The sequence below is a fragment of the Gorilla gorilla genome, chromosome 1, assembly GCF_029281585.2.
Source record: "Gorilla gorilla gorilla isolate KB3781 chromosome 1, NHGRI_mGorGor1-v2.1_pri, whole genome shotgun sequence".
NCBI lineage: Eukaryota > Metazoa > Chordata > Mammalia > Primates > Hominidae > Gorilla > Gorilla gorilla.
Genome location: NC_073224.2, coordinates 207,403,313 through 207,417,935, shown reverse-complemented (window position 1 = coordinate 207,417,935; position 14,623 = coordinate 207,403,313). Strand labels below are relative to the sequence as shown.

The 14,623-nt window shown below is 46.4% G+C and overlaps 1 protein-coding gene across 5 annotated transcripts in view; it reads left to right on the top strand.

Moving 5' to 3' along the window:
- The first annotated feature begins 2,047 nt into the window (after positions 1-2,047).
- The window catches only part of ZBTB8A (zinc finger and BTB domain containing 8A), a 68,548-nt gene continuing 55,972 nt past the window's right edge, over positions 2,048-14,623 (top strand). For 2 of the 5 annotated variants that reach the window (XM_031000991.3, XM_055390771.2), the window contains exon 1: positions 2,048-2,468. The gene's annotated coding sequence lies outside the window, so the exon portion shown is untranslated. Of the gene's footprint in view, positions 2,469-2,985; positions 3,360-14,623 lie in introns of those variants that run through there. The other 3 variants (XM_031000992.3, XM_055390758.2, XM_055390763.2) reach the window with 3 other exon arrangements.

Sequence of the window (14,623 nt, the reverse complement as noted above, 5' to 3'; positions counted from 1 at the left end):
ACGCTTGCCTGTTAATTCCTACTCCAGATTTCCGGTCAAGATAACCTCCTCAAGGAAGTCCTCCTTACACAAACCCTCTCCCTCATGAGACGGGTCCCCACTTCATCAATATTCTCATCACACGACATACCTTTCCTTCAGACTTATCCAATTTTCAAATTATACATTTATTTGATTACCATCTGTCTCCCCCACTAGACTGCAAATCCCATAAAAGCAGGGACTTGGTGAATTTTTTGCTCACCACTGCATTCCAAGAGCCTAGAGCAAAAACTTTACCCTTAGCAGGCACTGTTAAAATTGGAATGGGACCAGGTGCGGTAGCTCATGCCTGTAATCCCAGCACTTTGGGAGGCCAATGAGGGCGGATCACGAAGTCAGGAGTTCAAGACCAGCCTGGCAACCTGGTGAAACCCTGTCCCTACTAAAAATACAAAAATTAGCCAGGCGTGGTGGCAGGCACCTGTAATCCCAGCTACTCTGGAGGCTGAGGCAGAGAATTGCTTGAACCTGGGAGGCGGAGGTTGCAGTGAGCCGAGATTGCATCACTGCACTCCAGCCTGGGTGACAGAGCAAGACTCCGTCTCCAAAAAAAAAAAAAAAAAAAAAAAAAAGGAATGGATTATCTTCCTCAAGATTTGAACTGAATAGGTGGAAACAGGGATGGGGGTTGGGTGGGGTGGGAGACAGAGTTTAAGAGACTAGCACTGGTTAATGGTGGAGCTCTAGCATACAGAAACGTGCTCCCAAAGCTAGGAGAATGAAGGTGAGGGACAAAACTCTCATTACCTCTTCCTTGCAACAAAGAGGTTATTTTTGTTTGTTGTTTTTGTTTTTGTTTTTGAAATGGAGTCTTGCTCCGTCACCCAGGCTGGAGTGCAGTGGCACGATCTTGGCTCACTGCAAACTCCACCTCCTGTGTTCAAGCCATTCTCCTGGTTCAGCTGCCCCAGTAGCTGGGATTACAGGCGTGCACCACCATGCCCAGCTAATTTTTGTATTTTAAGTAGAGACGGGGTTTCACCATGTTGGCCAAGCTGGTCTCGAACTCCTGACCTCGTGATCCGCCCACCTCGGCCTCCCAAAGTGCTGAGATTATAGGTGTGAGCCACCACACCCGGCCTCAACAAAGAGTTTATCACCAACCTGATGTGCTCTCTTGAGGAATATGTTTGTGGAACTCTTTTGCATGTTTTAATTAACTAAGGCTAAAATAAAACCTTTGGCTAAAACCATGTCCAGGTCTTTCTGGGGGAATTCTCAATGGGGGCGCTAGCAGAGTAATCTGAGTACATCCAACACACCTGACACCTAATGGTTTTCAAATATGTTTCTACTTACCTGTTCAGAAGGTGAGGAAATGCAACTAAATAGCAAAGCACCTCTGCAGTGACACAGAAGTGACATTAAGAGACAATTGTGAATATCTTGTATCCTCAAAATGCATAGCTAATTATTCCTGAAATCAAAGTTACAAACTGTCCAATATGAATGATTTTGAACAGGAGAGGAATCCATTAAAAGCTAAACGCAAGTTTTGATAATTTGAACCTTTTCCCTCCAGTTTTACTATAACAGTACTTTTCAGTACCTGACCCCAGCATAAGGAACTAGAAAACTAATTTATAGAAGTAATGCTTCTACAGTAACAGTGAAAATCCATTTATTTACTATTTTAGCAAATGTATAACCTGATATCTGTACTCTAAATATTAGAGACGTAAATTTATCAGAGGAATCTTGGTGTACGATGAATGCTTGCATTGGAAAAGACGCAACTTGCTGTTTTTACTAATTTTATATTTCTCTGGACTTAACTAAGAATTATGTTCTCTTATCTCAGCCTCTCTGGGTTTTCCTCTCCAAATGAAATGCTTCTGACCTGTACAGGTTTAGAAAAGGTTATCCTCAACTAAAATAACTGCTTCAGTACAAGGGAAAATTCTGTGGAAATCTTTTGCATTTGACGTTGCTAAACTTAAGTACAATAATGTCACATGTACTTATACAGTAATTGTGGGCACGCCTAAGTCCCTCCCTCTTTCCTAAACCAAATCCCCAGATCCTAGAAATCCAGCCCTTCTGCCCTCCGGAGGCGCCTTTCCCAACGTAAAGTACAATTTTAAATTTCAGCTCCTGACTAAAATCATGATCCGCAGTCAACTGCTAGAGAATCTGGGCACCCCGGTGTCTCTGGAGCGTGCAGCGGGTGTGGGCAAGGGCAGGGGGAGTGGGCGAAGCTGCTGGTTGGTGCCTGAAATCTGTGCGTTGCCCCTTTAATTGTGTCCCCAGCCCTCGGGCGTTTCTGTCCAACGCCCACGTCAGCAAATACCTTTTGTTTCTCTCACGTTGGGGCTACTGTTTTAGGGCGCAAAGGAACGGCCTCGAAAGGGGGTCCTTCCCCAGCCGAGAACCAGGAATCTTCCCTCGGCCCGCGCGCGCGACCGGCCGGTGCGCCGCGGCCCGCGGTAAGTCGCTGCGCGCGGCGCCGGCGGAGGGCGGGCGGGCGGGCGTCGGGGCTGCCCGGGACCCGCCGCGAGCCTGGCCGCGGGCGGAGGCGCCGCGGGCTCTGATGGCCCGGGCGGCGGCAGTGCTGGGATGCGGGCCCCGGACGCGCCTCCCCCAGACGTCCCCGGGCCGGGAGCGCGGCGGGAGGCGCCGAGGCGAGCGGGCGCCATTTGCAGCCCGGGGCGCAGTGGCGGCGGCGGCGGCGCCGGCTCCGAGGGGCTGTGGGCGGCCACGGAGGAGGCGCGGGCGGCTGCGGCGGCGGCGGCGGGCCCAGCCCGGGGCGGCGGCGGGCGCTGGTGGGCACCGGCTCCCGGCCGCCCCTCCCCGCGCCCGGCCGCGCCTCCCAGCCCGCGGGGCCGACCCTTTCTGCGCGCCCGGGAGGGGCTGCGGGACAATGGCCGCGCCGTCGCCGCCCGCGCCCGCCTCGCCGCCCGGCCCGGCCCGGGGAAAGGCGGGAAGGCGCGCGGAGCCTCCTGGCGGCGGCGGCGGGAAGGCGGCGGGGACGGCGCCGGGCGTGTCTGGAGCCGTCGGGCGCCGCGGACTCTGGAGGGGCTCGGGCTGCGCGGAGCAAAGACGGGCGGCCGCCGCGGGGGCGCGCGGGGAGGGCAGGGCAGGGCCGGGGCCGGAGTCTCTGCGGGCGCGGCCAGGGGCGCTGCCGGGGAACCTGGCTCCCAGGGCAGTAGCCCGAGTTTCTCGGTGCAGCCTCCATCCTTGGTTTTATGTCAAGATGCGACATCTGGGCTTAGAACCGAGGGCGAACTCACCGCGCCTAACCAATGTTGAGCTCCCAACTATTTGCTTCTGGACGGAACCTTACATGCTCATCTCTACCCATGCGGACCGCCTCTTTTGTGAGTTAGTCAGCGGCTTGTTCCCTTCCCCTTAAGATGCGCTTATGTATCGCTGATTGTTCCAATGGCCCTACTCCACATCATTCTAAGACGCGTTTGGAAGCGGTAGATTCACACACACCTGGTGGGCTTCTAACCACACACGTCAGTATCACCTCTATGCTTGATAAACCTTTATAGTTGCACAACTTTAAATGGAGTGCTTTCACGTATATGAATTATTTCACTTAATTTCACATAAAACAACCACCTAGTCAGGCTGACGGTAATTCCACTTTGCAGATGAGGGAACACGTATGAAGCATGGCGTTTCACCTCTAGGCCAGGGTGACCATAGCCGCCCAGGGCCTCCTGTTCCCGCCCTGCCTTCCCTCCTAAGGCACCTCCAGAGGAGTCTTTAGAAGGGCCAGTCTTACACAGCGCTTCCCTGCTCTAAAAACCTTAATTGATCTTTTTCAGGAAAGCCTCCAAAATCCTCAGCAAGCTTCTGCTCCAGTCTTATCTCCTCCATGCCTCAGGTATGGATGCGTTTGTAGACTGGAGCAAGAGCCCCTCACTGATAAGCAGGGATCAGATGTCTTTATTCCTGGGAACCTCTCTGGCCACACAAGTGGCAACTGGGAAGTGAGAATCTGGCTTAGGGCCCTTGATCAAATGGGTGTCTGGGTGGATTGTGCTCTAAAATGTCAGCAGGAGGCATAATGAGTAGGGACTCCAGGAAGGAGGCCACACCACTAACCCTTATCTCCTAGCCCTGAAATCACCAGCTTCGCTGTTGATAATGATTTGGGGCCATCAGAAACTTTGTAAGATAGAGTAATATTGATTCATCGTATGTCATTTAAATCTAATTTTTAGATAAAACTGTGTAATAGACTTAACTCAGTGACACAATGATATGTTAATCATATTTAAAGATTTGATGTGTTTGATTCCCTTGAATGAAGCTTTTGCCACTTTTCTGCTCAAAATTGGTCAATGGCTCCCCATCTTACGCAGTTTAAAAGCCAAAAGCTCCATAATAGTCTATGCAGCCTTACAAGCACCTGGTCTCACCATGTCCTACTTCTCTCATGATCTGCTTTCCCTTTCTGACTCCATATCCCATTGCTTCCCCCATGCCTCCTTGCCTGCTCACCTCAGGGCCTTTGCACTTGCTGTTCCCTTTGCCTGAAATACTCTTCCCCCAGACACCCACATGACTCTCTTACTTCCTTTGGACTTTACCCAAATGCCATCTTCTCAATGAGGCTTTCCTCAACTATAGTTTTGATTCTCTTAAGTGTTTTTATTAATTCTAAATCTTTTCTGTCTCAGGCCATTTGTGCAGCTATAAAAATACTTTGGGACTGGGTAATTATAAAGAACAAATTTATTTCTCACACTTCTGGAGGCTGGGAAGTTTAGGCAATTTGGTGTCTAGTGAGGGCTGCTCTTTGCTTCCAAGATGGCACCGTGTTGCTGCATCCTCTGGATGGGAGGACTGCTGTGTCCTCACGTGGCAGAAGGGATGGAAGGGCAAAAGAGGCCAAACTCACTCCCTCACGTGCTTTTATAAGGGCACTAATTCCATCCATGAGGGCAGAGTCTTCGTGGCCCAATCACCTCCTAAAGATGATACCGTTGCAATCGGGATGAAGTTTCAACATGAATTTTGGAGGGGACACAAATGTTCAAACCATAGCTCTTAAATGTTTTTAATACAGACGATCACTGACTTACAATGGCTTGACTTACGATTTTTTGACTTTACAGTGGGTTTAATGGGGTATTAAATGCATTTTAAACTTACAATGTTTTCAACTTAAAATAGGTTTATTGGAATGTAACCCCATCGTCAGTTGAAGAGCATCTGTACTTAATTCTAAATCTTCCAAAGCTGAAGGATCATTTATCCATCAAGGAATACAATTACCACTCTAGTTAGCTGAAGTTCTTTATGACTCAGGAACATTTGCTAAGCAGGCTAACAAGATTATTTTTGCTGACCCTGGTGGGACACATTAAATTTTAGATTAATGACTATATATCTTAAAAGAGTTGATCTTCTCAGCCGGGTGTGGTGGCGCACACCTATAATTCCAACACTTTGGGAGGCCAAGGCCGCGGGGGTCGGGGGGGCGGGGTGTGGATCACGAGGTCAGGAGTTCGAGACCAGCCTGGACAAGAAGGTGAAACCCCATCTTTACTAAAAATACAAAAATTAGCACACAGTGGCAGGCACCTGTAATCACAACTACTCGGGAGGCTGAAGCAGGAGAATCACTTGAACCTGGGAGGCAGAGGTTGCAGTAAACCGAGATTGCGCCACTGCACTCTAGCCTGGGCGACAGAGCAAGACTCCGTCTCAAAAAAAGAGAGTTGATCTTCTCAACGACAACCTTAGTTCAAGTTACACTCGCTACTTAAATCTTCAGTCTACTCATAGAAATACATGTCATTTGCTTCTATTCCAAAGACTTTCGAACTTAATGGTTCCTAAAATGTGTAATTGTCTTTCCCAACCACCTTTTTAAAGATCATTGAACTTGATGGAAATCTTGAATTCTGTTATATTCTTGTGACTATTATAATATTTAACTCTTACAGATATTTAAAATGTTTCCATTTGGATTTTGGATGTCCCATATAAATTGATCTAACTTGCTGTTTCAACGTATAAAGTCACTCTACTGAAAGAAGAAAATCTGAAATGCATTACTGATTTCCATGACCTAATCACATAATTCTGAAAATAACTTAAACCTTTTTTGATGACTCAAGAGTACTACTATGAATGCATGTTATGTTAAAATCCTTTCAATGTGAATATCAGGTTGTAACTGACCCCAGTGTATAGGACAATTCCTATTTTTTTTTTTTTAGATATAACTCTTTTTTTTTGAGACGGAGTTTCACTCTTGTTGCCCAGGCTGGAGTGCAGTGGTACGATCTGGGCTCACTGCAACCTCCGCCTCCCAGGGTCAAGCAATTTTCCTACCTCAGCCTCTCAAGCAGCTGGGATTACAGGCGCCTGCCACCATGCCCGGCTAATTTTTTGTATTTTTAGTAGAGACAGGGTTTCACCATGTTGGTCAGGCTGGTCTCAAACTCCTGACCTCAGATGATCCACCCGCCTCAGCTTCCCAAAGTGCTGGGATTACAGGTGTGAGCCACTGCGCCTGGCCTGAGATATAACTCTTACGCCATAAAATTTACCCCTTTTAAAGTGTACAATTCAGTTTTTTGATATGGTCACAAAATTGTGCAACCATCATGACCCTCTTAACTCCAGAACATTTTCATCATTTGCATAAAGAAACCCCATACCTGTTAACAGTCACTCCTATTCCCATGTCTTCCTAGCTCCTGATAACCCCTCATCTACTTCCTATGTGGATCTACCCATTCTGGGCATTTCATGTGAATAAAATCATAAATAAAATATGTATTTTTTATGACTAGTTTCTGTAACTTAGCATCAGGTTTTTTGTTTTTTGTTTTTTAGACAAAGTCTCGCTCTGTCACCCAGGCTGGAGTGCAATGGCGCAATCTTGGCTCACTGCAAGCTCCGCCTCCTGGGTTCACGCCATTCTCCTGCCTCAGCCTCCCGAGTAGCTGGGATTACAGGCACCTGCCACCATGCCCGGTTAATTTTTTGTATTTTTAGTAGAGACAGGGTTTCACCGTGTTCGCCAGGATGGTCTCGATCTCCTGACCTCATGATCCGCCCGCCTCGGCCTCCCAAGGTGCTGGGATTACAGGCATGAGCCACCGCACCCAGACTTGTTTGTTTTTTAGAGACAGGATCTCACTGTCACCCATACTGGATTGTGGTGGCGTAATCCTGGCTCACTACATCCTTGACCTCCTGGGCTCAACCAGTCCTCTGCCTCAGTCTCCCAAGTAGCTGGGACTACAGGCTCACGCCACTGTTCCCAGCCAGCATGAGGTTTTTAAGGTTCACCCATGTTGTAGTATATACAGTCATATGTCACTTAATGATGGGGATATGTTCTGAGAAATGTGTTGTTAGGTGATTTTTGTTGTTGTGTGAACATCATAGAATGTACTTACACAAACCTGGCTGATATAGCCTACTACACGCCTAGGCTGTATGGTATAGCCTATAGCTCCTAGGCTACAATCCTGTATAGCATAATACTATAGGCATTTGTAAAACAATGTTAAGTATTTGTGTATCTAAACATATCTAAACACAGGAAAGCTGGGCACAGTGGCTCACGCCTGTAATCCCAGCACTTTGGGAGCCCAAGGTGGGTGGATCACCGAGGTCAGTAGTTCAAGACAAGCCTGGCCAACGTGGCAAAACCCCGTCTCCACTAAAAATACAAAAATTAGCCAGGCATGGCGGTGGGTGCCTGTAATCCCAGCTACTCAGGAGGCTGAGGCAGGAGAACTGCTTTAACCCAGGAGGCGAAGGTTGCAGTGACCTGAGATGGTGCTACTGCACTCCAGCCTGGGGGATACAGCAAGACTTTGTCTACAAAAATAAATAAACAAATAAATAAACACAGGAAAGGTACAATAAAAATATGGTATTATAATCTTATGGGACCACCGTTGTATATGTAGTCAGTTGTTGACCAAAATGTTATGCGGCCCATGACCATATCAGTACTTCATTCTTCTTATGGCTGAGTTACATTCCATTGTATGGGTATACCACATTTTGTTTACCCACCTGTCCATCGATGGACATTTGGATTGTTTCCACCTCTTAGCTGTTACAAATAATGCTATTATAAACATTCGTGTATCAGTTTCTGTGTAGACGTATGTGTTCATTACTCTTGAATATATACCTAGGAGTGAAATTGCTGGGTCAGATGATAACTCCATGTTTAATCATTTGAGGAACTCCCAGACTGTTTTCCAAAGTCGCTGTACCATTTTATATTTCCACCAGCAGTGTGTGAAGGTTCTTATTTATCTATACTCTGGCCAACACTTAGTATTTTCATGTTTTTTAAAAAATTATTATATCTCTGGAAAAACATGGAAAAAAAAGAAAATATAGAAAAAGAAGAAGAAAAAAATTTAAAAAAATTATTGTAGCAAACTATCCTAGTGGGTGTGAGGTAGTATCTCATTGTGATTTTGATTTGCATTTCTCTAATGATTAATGATGCTAAACATCTCTTCATATGCTTATTTCTATTTGTCTTATTTAATCTTATTTATTTTAGCGATTATCTTATTTAATCCTCTTAACAGACTTCCTTACAGCCTCTAAACAGTCAATAACCTCATTTTACAAAAAGGAAACCAATGCTTAGAGTTAAGTAACTTGACAAAGTCACACAGCTAATGATTGGTAGACCTATAATCCTGTGTTTCTTCTTTTTAAAATCCTTCAGAAGTGCCTCAGAACCCCCAAAACTGGAGGGGCTTCCAAGATCTAGCTCTTACATACTTTTCTAGTTTCATCTTCTGCCATCCTTCTGTAGGCCCACAGTCTCTAGCTATAGCAAACTTCTTACCATCCCCTAGGAGGCCATGCTGTTTAATACGCTGTTTTTGCCTTCCCATTTGGTGCTCTCTCTGGCTAGAATGCCTTTTGCCCTCTTTCTCATGTATAAACTTCTTTTCATCCTTCAAGACCCAACCTAAACGTTGAGCCTTTTGGAAATGTTTCTCAATACTCCCAGGTACAATCATTTGCTTTCTTTGTTTTACAGTTCCCTTCTACTATGAGTATTTTCTTCATTGTATTGTCACTTTGTCTAGAAGTCTCTTCTCTTCCTGTCTCTTCTCTGACTCTCTCTCTCTCCTACTAGACAGTGAGCTGCTTGAAAGTGAGCACTGACCTTTGACATTTCATCACCTCTATATTCTCAGGACCAGGTATAGTCTGGTATAGAGTAGTTGCTCAATAAATATGTCTTGAATAAAATGCGTTTCACCTGCCAATTTGAGTATCTGCCCTTCTCATAAAAATAGAGTAAAAGGGCCACATACAGTGGCTCACACGTGTAATCCCAGCACTTTGGGAGGCCAAGGCGGGCAGATCACTTGAGGCCAGGAGTTTGAGACCAGCCTGGCCAACATGGCGAAACCCTGTCTCTGTTAAAAATATAATAATTAGCCAGGTGTGGTGGTGCGTGCCTGTAATCCCAGCTACTCAGGAGGCTGAGGCACGAGAATCACTTGAACCCAGGAGTGGCAGGTTGCAGTGAGCCAAGATCATGCCGCTGCACTCCAGCCTGGGTAACAGAGTGAGACTCTGTCTCAAAAAAAAAAATAAATAAATAAATAAAAGATTTTTCTGTTAAAATATAGAAAGAGCCAGACATGGTGGTACACTGTTATAGTCCCACCTATGTGGGAGACTGAAGCAGGATCACTTGAGCCCCGGAGGCCAAGGCTGCAGTGAGCCAAGATCGTACCACTGCACTCCAGGCTGGTGGGACCTTGTCTCAAGAATTTAAAAAAGGAAAATATACTTTTTTAAGTATATTTTTAAAGTATATTTTAAGTATATATTGGAGTTCAGAACAATGTAAAATTAATGATTGCATCAAAAGATGCAGTTGTTTTCTTTCGGCTGTTTTTCTGACCCTTCAGAAAACCTCCATTGCTTTGAATCCTGTGGCTCTCAGCAGCATGTGAAACACGGAGGGCATAGCGGATGCCTTATGTCACCTTCAGTTCCCTCTGTCTCCCTGGCACTGTTGGACTAGGTCCAACATAAAATTCTTACAGTTCCAGAATATCTGGGGGAAGTGTTTTGTTTTTGTTTTTGAGACAGGGTCTCGCCCTGTTGCCCAGGCTGGAGTGCAGTGGCACAATCACAGCTCACTGCAGCCTCAGCCTCTCAGGCTCAAGTGATCCTCCCACCTCAGCCTACTGAGTAGCTGGGACCACAGGCATATACTACCACACACCTGGCTAATTTTTTAATTATTTGTAGAGATGAGGTCTCGCCATGTTGCCCAGGCTGGTCTCAAACTCCTGGGCTCAAGTGATCCTCCTGCCTGGGCCTTCCAAAGTGCTAGGATTATAGATATGAGCTACCATGCCCGGCTGGGGGAAGTTTTATTCCAAAATCTACAATGTATTTTTCATCACCAGAAGATACCTCAGCAAACCAAACTAAGCCATAATTTTATCCATGACTTTTTAAATATATACATTAGAGTAGTATTCTAAGTATAAACACTTAAATTTTCTTTTCTTTCTTTTTTTTTTTTTAGTAGAGATGGAGTCTTGCCCTGTTGCCCAGGCTAGAGTGCAGTGGCATGAGCATTGCTCACTGCAGCCTCGAACTCCTGGGCTCAAGGGATCCTCCCTCCTGCCTTAGCCTCCTGAGTAGCTGGGACCACAGGTTCGAGCCACTGTACTCAGCAACATTAAAACATAAACTTTTAGGTTGCAAATCTTATTTTAGGTTATAGATCTCATTCTCAGGCCACTGCACTCCAGCCTGAGTGACAGAGCAAGTCTGTATCTCAAAAAAAAAAAAAAGAAAGAAAAAAAGGCAAAAATGGTTTCTCAAGAATAATTTGGCACACACTTGTATTCAGAAGGCTGAGGTGGGAGGATCACCTGAGCCCGGGGAGGTCAAGGCTGCAGTGAGCTCTGATCTCACCACTGCACTCCAGCCTGAGCAACAGAGAAAGATTCTGTCTAAAACAAAAAACAAACAAAGCAAAAAAAAAAAAAAAAAAAAAAAGACCAGGCGCAGTGGCTCACGCTTGTAATCACAGCACTTTGGGAGGCCGAGGCAGGCGGATCATGAGGTCAGGAGTTCGAGACCAGCCTGGTCAAAACAGTGAAACCCCCATCTCTACTAAAAATACAAAAATTAGCTGGGCGTGGTGGCGGGCACCTGTAATCCCAGCTACTTAGGAGGCTGAGACAGTAGAATCACTTGAACCCAGGAGGCAGAGGTTGCAGTGAGCCGAGATTGCACCACTGCACTCCAGCTTGGGCGACAGAGCTAGACTCCGTCTCAAATTAAAAAAAAAAAAAAAAAGAATAATCCTTCCTTAAGGTGAGGTCTGCAATTGACTAGTTGGAGTCGAGGGTTGCTATTCCCAGGTACACATGTAGTTTTGAAATGATCGCTCTCACTCTCTCTAGGTACATGAATATGATGAAACCAGTCAAAAAACATTTTTTTTTCTGTATCCACATTTTTTGTTTTTGTTTTTGTTTTGAGACAGAGTCTCACTCAGTTGCCCAGGCTGGAGTGGAGTGGTGCGATCTCGGCTCACTGCAACCACCGTCTCCAGGGTTCAAGCGATTCTCCTGTCTCAGCCTCCTGAGTAGCTGGGATTACAGGCACCCGCCATCATGCCCGGCTAATTTTTGTATTTTAGTAGAGACGGGGTTTTGCCATGTTGGCCAGGCTGGTCTTGAACTCCTGACCTCAGGTGATAAACCCGCCTCAGCTTCCCAAAGTGCTAGGATTACAGGCGTGAGCCTCCTTTCTGTATCCCCATTTGTATAAGACAAGAAAATGTGTGGCAATAAAACTCTAAAATGTTTACATTTTGTACTCATTGAAAGCAGTGTTTTTAAATGTTTAGATAATTAATAATAATAATAATAGCTGACATTTATCAAGGGCTTGTTATAAGCCAGGCACTGTTATAAGCACGTTTCTTGGATTAGCTTCTAATATTCTCCATCTCGCAGCTCTATAAGCTATAGGTATTATTATTGTCCCTGTATTAGTCCATGCTCACATTGATAAAAAGAAATACCTGGCCGGGGCCAGGCACCGTGGCTCATGCCTGTAATCCCAGCACTTTGGGAGGCTGAGGCAGGCGGATCATGAGGTCAGGAGTTTGAGACCAGCCTAGCCAATATGGTGAAACTTCATCTCTACTGAAAATACAAAAATTAGCCGGGTATGGTGGCCCGCACCTGTAGTCCTAGCTACTCCAGAGGCAGAGACAGAATCGCTTGAACCCGGGAGGCAGAGGTTGCCATGAGCCGAGATCACGTCACTGCACTGCAACCTGGAGGACAGAGTCAGACTCTGTCTCAAAACAAAACAAAACACCTCGCTGGGTGCTGTGGCTCATGCCTGTAATCCCAGCACTTTGGGAGGCCGAGGCGGGCGGATCACCTGAGGTCAGTAGTTCGAGACCAGCCTGGCCAACATGGTGAAACCCCGTCTCTACTAAAAATATAAAAATTAGCCACGCATGGTGGGATGTTCCTGTAATCCCGGCTACTTGGGGGGCTGAGGCAGGAGAATCGCTTGAACCCGAGAGATAGAGGTTGCGGTGAGCCAAGATCACACCGTTGCACTCCAGCCTGGGCAACGAGTAAAACTCCGTCTCAAAAAAAAAAAAAAAGACTGCCCAACAGGCCCCCCAGGGAGGGAATCAGGAGGCTGCCAATGACATTGCTAGTGTAATTTAAGGGTCGACTAACTGCTATAGACCGTGCGCAGTGTAATCCAGTACTTTGAGAGGCCAAAGTGGGAGGATCCACTTGAGCCTAGGAGTTCGAGTTTACGGTGAGCTGTGAGTGCACCACTGCACTTCAGCACTTCATCCTGGATGACAGAGTGAGACCCTGCCTCTGAAAATAAATAAAAGGAAACAACCCTGCTACCCCTGAACTTCCCCTGAACTCCTACCAAATAGTGACTCCTGTCTTCACCATGTTTGTCTTTTGACAATCATGAAGCTTTTGACACTGGAATGCTGCTATGAGAAAAAAATATAATGTTTCCATAAATATGCTTGCCAGCATTAACAGCCAAAACAGAAGAAAGATGGTTCCCACCTCATTTCTGCCTTCCGGATCTCACAGAACATCTCATTGATAGGCCACATTTCACATGGGGAAACTGAATTGTAAAGGAGTCTGGGAAATGTACTTTTTAGTTTCCAGAAGGAAGTTAGAAAGGATGTTGATGCCGGTCGTGGTGGCTCATGCCTGTAATCTTAGCACTTTGGGAGGCCTAGGTGGGCGGATCTCTTGAGCCCAGGAGTTCAAGACCAGCCTGGGCAATATATCGAGACCCTTTAAAAAAAGGATCCTGAGTGTCCATCCACAGATCAACTCTAATATCTGCTAGAGTGGAACTTGGTGTCATCTAAAAAAATAGCATTCCATCAGCATGTAAAAATTGTTTAGGGCACAGACTATGCTCAGAAATCAGTTCTTTTGGCCAGGTGCAGTGGCTCACACCTGTAATCCCAACACTTTGGGAGGCCAAGGTGGTGGGTGGATTGCTTGAGTCCAGGAGTTCGAGACCACCCTGGGCAACGTGGTGAGACCCCATCTCTACAAAAAATACAAAAAAATTAGCCAGGTGTGGTGGTACACGTCTGTGGTCCCAGCTCCTCGGAAGGCTGATGTGCAAGCATCAGCTCCCTTGAACCTGGGAGGCAGAGGTTGCAGTGAGCCAAGATCGTGCCACTGTACTCCAGCCTAGGTGAGAATGAGACCCTGTAGCAAAAACAAAAAGAAAAAGGAAAAAGAAATCAGTTCTCTTAAAAAGCCACAAATTAGGCCAGGCGTGTTGGGTCACGTCTGTAATCCCAGCACTTTGGGAGGCCGAGGCAGGCGGATCACAAGGTCAGGAGTTCGAGACCAGCTTGGCCAATATGGTGAAACCCCGCCTCTACTAAAAATACAAAAATTAGGCGGGCGTGGTGGCAGGCTCCTGCAGTCCCAGCTACTCGGGAGGCTGAGGCAGGAGAATCGCTTGAACCCAGGAGGCGGAGGTTGCAGTGAGCCAAGATCGCGCCATTGCACTCCAGCCGGGGCAACAGGAGCGAGACTCCGTCTCAAAAAAAAAAAAAAAAAAAAGCCACAAATTACCACTGTACACACCCAGTACACTGGACAGTAGTTAATATGCCCTTAAGTGGCAGTGTTGAAGCAGTGAAGCAATCCAAGTAAATGCCATTCTCTGAATGCCCTTCTAACTCATTAGGGCTAGGTGACAGATGAGCTTTTAGTGTGGCAACGGGTTGTTCTCAAAAACTATTAATTTTGGGCCAGGCACAGTGGCTCATGCCTATTATTCCAACAAGGTGGGAGGATCACTTGAGCCTAGGATTTCAAGACCAGCCTGGGCAACATGGAAAAACCCTGTCTCTACAAAAATACAAAATTTAGCCTGGTAAACCTCTAGTCTCAGCTACTCAGAAGGCTAAGGCTGGAGGGTCACTTGAGCCTGAGAGGTCAGGTCCATAATGAGCCATGGTCACACCACTGCATTCCAGCCTGAGTGACAGAGTGAGACTCTCTCAAAAAAAAAAAAAAAAAAAAAATGCTGGGCATGGTGGCTC